The sequence below is a fragment of the Aphelocoma coerulescens genome, chromosome 3 (genome assembly GCF_041296385.1).
Source record: "Aphelocoma coerulescens isolate FSJ_1873_10779 chromosome 3, UR_Acoe_1.0, whole genome shotgun sequence".
NCBI lineage: Eukaryota > Metazoa > Chordata > Aves > Passeriformes > Corvidae > Aphelocoma > Aphelocoma coerulescens.
Window position 1 is genome coordinate 68050342 of NC_091016.1, and position 6000 is coordinate 68056341.

The following is a 6000-nucleotide window of genomic DNA, read 5'->3' on the forward strand; positions in this document are numbered from 1 at the left end:
TAAATCCCACTGCTTTCATTCTAGAAGTGAAAATCCCTCCTAGAAATTCTTTCCAGTCTCTGAGTGCCCTTTCTGGGTACCCTGCGGCTACAACCCTATCGTAACACAAACCCCGTGGGTTTCAACTCAGCTGTTCAAACACGTGGATGACCTGAACAGTTAACACTCACTCAATCCTTTTATCTGTCCCGCTTCAGCTCTTTGGGAACAGCTCTTCATTTTCTCCGTGTTTGTATCAGGGCAAGTTTGAATCAGCATCTCTTCATCACAACATATCATCTCTGGGAAAAACACTTATAATTGTTAAGAGAATGAAGCAAACAAGCAAGCAAGTAACTGTTGACAGGTGCATGTAATCCAAAAGTTTAGTGTCACTGTGCTGGAACACAATTGCCTGAAAGAGAGAGGAAAGAGCAGGGGTTTTGTTCTTTAAGTTCCCATATTAGAATATCTCAAGGGACAGACACAGTCTCTTTAGAGCAAATATACTCCTTTTGCATTTTTAGCCCATCTGCAAATGATTCAGAATGTGTTTCAAAACTTGAAATATGTAAAGCTTTCTTCATTCTCCAACTGAACAATATAAAGAATTTTTCAATGGTATTTTATTGAAAAATGTGACACTATGGACATAGACTGATCATCCATTTCACTTACTAGTCCTTTGCAAAAGCAAAGGGGGATGAAATAAGAAACGTGAGTCCAAGTAACAGGACAGTTGAAACTGAACTTGCTCAGAAGTCAAAGTTCATGAAAGAGAGACAAGAAGGAAAAACACCCCAAAGAATTGTTAATGAACTTTTCTGTTCAAAATACCAACATGAGAATGAATTCAGATTTCAAAAACAATGTAGATCACGCTTTTCACCTGTCTTTGCATTGCACATAGTCACTGTGTTTTTAGTGTATCACCTGCTGCCTGGAGCTTCTTGAACTGGAGAGATGTGCTATCATAACAAAATTCTGCTGTGAACTGTTTCACCACAGTCACATTTCTCCCCACATGTGGTTGCTTTTCAGTGGTTCATAAAAGCAAATCATGCACACAGATTAAAACTACTTGTTGTCTGATAAAACACACTGCATAAAGCCAAGCTATCCATAATATCTGTGTTATTAGAAGCTTTATGTCACTTTTTCCAGTCAGATGATGCCTGATCTAATGTCCATCCAAGATTATGGCAAGATTCCCATTGAATTGGTGGATACTGGATCAGCCCAAAACTCGCAACAAAAGGAAGCAAAGAAAGGAGACTGCAGGCAAATACATAGTGTGCAGAGTTTACTCTCAGTGATTCACAGAAGCAGAGGTGCTGAGGTCTTCCTGGAATTTGTATTTTTCCTCAGCCATGAAGACTTCAATGTATGAGGAGCTGAGGGAGCTGGGTCTGTCATCCACCTCTACTATGTGTGCCAAGTGAGTATAACCATTAGGCAGAGACCTGGCCTGCAGCCCAGGCCCTGAGATGCTGCAGTCCTGTGTCTTCCATGGCAGAGATTCAGGAGGGAAGGTGGGGAGAAGTAATCCCCCAAAGTATGTGAAATCCTCCAGCTGGGCCACCTCCTGGAGATGATGGAAAGGGAATTTCAACTGTAGACTCCAAGGCCTCACATTTTCATAGGAAGAAAGCATGTGGATTAAATAGATACCATTACTAGTTCTGGAGTCAGGGAGAGGGAGGCTCTGGACACAGTTCACAAGCCATATCCCAGATTAGGCCTCGGAGCACACATAGAGCCTGAAGACCCATTCTGAGGGAGGAATCAGGTTAGGGATGTAGTTATTGAGAACAGCACCTACAAAGTAAGGGTAGCCTTGTAAGAGGCTACATGTTAGGTTTGTAAATCTGAGATTTGTCTGATGGCTCTCATCCTAAATGTGACCTTCTTCTAAACTCAGTGTTCTCCTAAGAGTTGTCCAAACTCAATGAACTGCTGTGGTGGCTTGGTGCTCCTGGACAAACCTTTGAATGATTCTTAAAAGGCAAACTGTAGACAGGTCATACCCAATGTGGATTTATTATGCTCTAGCATGTCCCAAATCCCCAAAGCAACAAGTTTAATCTATGTGATCTATCAGACTGTCCATTAGAGTTTCCCTCTTCAGAACTCACAGGTGCATTTATATGAGATGGAGCATCTTGCACTAGCAGGAGGTGATATTTAATAATAGATCTCAGACCAGCCTTGTGTTAATAATTTATATAGATTCTCCATTCAAAAATGTTTTTTTCTGCTGTCTATGGAAACTCTGTTCCTATTTCCTAAGTCTGTGATTTCACCATTATTTACTTTGTGAATACATTGCTCAGAGGTAGATCCAGCCAGCAAAATGACTGGGGGAAAAAAAAGACACCTTTTTTCTCTTATCAAAATAGCCAAAATGGTATTTAGTGCTGATTGTGATGCTACTAATAGGAATAATGAAAAGATATGCAAAAGAGCTACATTAGCATAGCCAGGTTGGCTACAGATGTAGATATCCCTCACTTCATCCTATGCATAACTGGCTGAGAGAGCTCTTAACTAGTCTCTTTGTTCTTGTGCAAGTTGCTGTGAAGATTACCCAAGCTACAACTGAAGATACAATCTGAGCACAGTGACTGCTGCATTCCCAGGAACAAAGTTTTAAGATGACAAATTCGAATGCTTTTATCTGAAGGCAGAATCTGCCTTTCAATATCTTGATCATAGGTGACGTATTAAAGAGAAAGCATCAACATAACCTCGATTGCCCATTGTGACTTTGTGTACCTGGCAAGCAGAAACCTTACCCTTTCACCTGTCACTGAAAATGATTTGATATGGAAATTAGGCTGGAATTCCACAGGGCCATTGTCACAGTTATTCACATTGACTTCAATGACTATTGCCATAATAAACATCACTCAAGCACCAAGTGCCCGGTCCTGATGGATTGCTTCATTAACTAATGATTGCAGGCTATGACCAGCTTGACCCTGTAGGGTGTGTGTTCTCTCCCCTTGAAAGTACTTCTCAAGTAATTACCTGGCTACTAGTGAAGAAACCATCACTACTATTTTTAAAACTTTCTTCAGAAGTTCAGAAAGCCTCTTGCAATGCACTTTTTAATTTGTTAAAAAAAAATTCTCCAGTTTTAATAGTAAATGTTCAGAGCGTGTATGCATGTGTGTATGTGTGTGTGTGTGTGTGTGTGTGTGTGTGTGTGTCCCCCTACTGCTCTGGGGATTATAGATCAATACTGTGTAATCACTTTAGCATCATCTGAAAATTCTTTTATGCCAGTGGTCCAACACAAAGTTGGTTTAGTTGAAATGTAAACTGTACTCTAAACATTTGCAAAAATATATATTCCTTTCAAAATACCAATAACATGTTTAAGAGAACTAGAAATGTTTTAATTGAAAGCAAAGCATTGGTCCCACAACACCAAAAAGTCCTTCTGCGACTGTAATCACAGTAACAGGGTCTGCAGTTCTTGCAGAGCTAGGTGAATGGCTGGAAACCAGCATATCAAGAAAGCAAATCAGTCCGCAGGTATTGCCCAGATATTCTCTTGGCTGACATATATGCAGTTCCTGTCCAAGGGTCAGAGAATAATTCACTTAGTACCCTGAAGCCAAACCAGGACATAACACAGGACACATTGTTCTTCTTTAGAGTTTCCTCCGTACCCTGTATAGTCCCAGTCTGTCTGTCCCAACTCTTCCTGTTCCTGAATCATGCAGCTCTTCCAAGTCCCAAACAAAGGATGCTCAATGCAAAAAAAAGATAGGCAGGTAATGATATCTTCTAAATATTTGCTGTGGGTGGGATTTTCCCCACCGCCTATTACAGGGGAAAACCAGATAAGGCACAGTCACCTAAACCAAATGTCCCTAGCAGATACATGCCAGTCAGCAGAAAGGCTCTGATTTAAAGTATCGGCACACAACAAATGTAATCAAAAGGGGGTGAGTAAAGGGAAGCCCCTGACAACAGTCAGTGGGTTGGATGTCAGATCATGTATCAGGGATCCATATTTGCTGTTGTAGGAGCTTCATGAAAAGCATTTTAGTGCTCTAAGGATCATCCAAGTGGCATGTGATTGCTAAGAGGACCCAGGAAGGAGGGAGCTGAAGGATGGGGACATTAAAGGAAAGGTGAAATATGTGGAAGGCCCAAATACCTATCTCAGTATAAACACAGCTAGCATGAATTCCTTGACCTTTTGAACTGCCCACAACTGCTAGATGTTAAATGCTTCTGGAAGCAGTGCCATGCTGGGTATTTTTTTTGCATAATTAAAGGAAGTTTGCATTCTAATTCCTTCATCTGTGGTGGTGTCACAAACCACTGAAACTCTACGAGCAAATTATGCAAAGTGGAGGTATGACACAGCTTCCTGATCTGGTCATTTTGTGCTTGTAAGATACACATACATTTAAGTGCCATGTATGAGGAACACCTCTGGCTGGAACATCATCCTAAGCTTGCTTAATTAGTCAATTGAAGTAATTCCATATGTTTGACCCCAAACTTCCTCAAGAGTTCCCACCATCGATCAGAGGGAGGTAGTCACAGACACAGGAAGTAATCATGTTACCAAAACAAACCCAGCTTACAATTTGACAGTTTCATAGATTGCTTATGCCACACTGCACTGAAAATAATAGCAAAAACACATTGATGAAGAGATTCAAGCCGTAAATATTTTTAATTATCAGTTTAAAACAGATTCATTGTGTCTTCATACTACTTCATGCCTTATGTTTTCATCCACACAACTAACTTCCTGAAGTTGATTATGCTGTCATTTTTCTCTCCCTGGGGCTGAGTTAGAGCAAATCAAAATAACTAAAGAAGTCCTCACAGTGTGCAACCCAGTGAGTAGATAACAACTAAAGAGCCTCTGTTTGTCCGGGTCTTACTGCACTCTTAAGAACTGTATTGAAAACAAGCTCTTAACAAGATGATGTTTAATTTTCCCATGTGGTTGCCTAATTTGTCTGGGTTGCTACTATACAACCCAATACTATAGAAGCTGATGTATAGTCTCATTTTTCCTTATGGCTTTCTCGTAGTCTCCATTTAATACAATTTAATGGTCAAGCTACACAGCCCTGTGCATCTTTCTGTACTTGCAGTAATTGTATTGGAGCCTCCAAATGCGGTGGGCCCTTTTCAGATTTCCATGGTGAGTTGTTGTGAGAGGCACATGAGCTGAGGACATCCAAATGGAGACACTCAGTTGCAGGTAAAACAGATCAGGAGTAAAAAATACCTAAAAATAGTATCTGTATTTATAGTCGACCCTAAAAATAATGAGCTTTTGTCTTGTTTTCTCTCTTGTTAGGACTGTGCCCTCTTGGAAGAGGCTTCTCCTTTCAGCACTTAGGCTTCCTTTGGGCACCACAAGGTTCATCATAGAGGCAGTAGCAAATCTGATGTTAGGTTTGATGTGACCACAGCCCTGCTAGCACCTCAATTAGCAGCCACAATCAAAAGGAAAAAATAAAGCATGGGTAAGAAGAGCTGTTGCTTGCTTGGCTTTGTATGAATTACTTTTCTGCCAAGAGCAGGTAATAACCTGCACTTGAACATGGTTGGCAGTTCAATGCCCCTCCAGCCCACAGTGACTGGGAAGCTGTTTTTCTCCAGCAGAGGATGATTCCCTGGAAAAACAGTTTGTGGCTTCATGCTCCAGCGCTGCTTCCAGAGGCTGAGTGATCGCCAGAGTTACATCAGTAGGCAGGAAGTGGGGAAGCCAAAACACCCCAGGAGCAATTAAAATGCCTATCCAGAGGCATCTGAGGTCATCTATGACCATGCCACTTCACCTCCTGCTGCTGCTTCAGAAGGGTCTGTTGTTAGACATGAGTCATAGCTGAGTTTGTGTCCTTGGTACTTTCAGGTCTGGACACCTGGATTGCTCTGCTCCTGTTGTGATTGTCCCAAAGGGGGAGAATTGTCCCTCTCACTGACCTTCATCTCGTATCTGTGTTCTTCCAAAAAATAAACCCAGCCAGATGCAAGGGT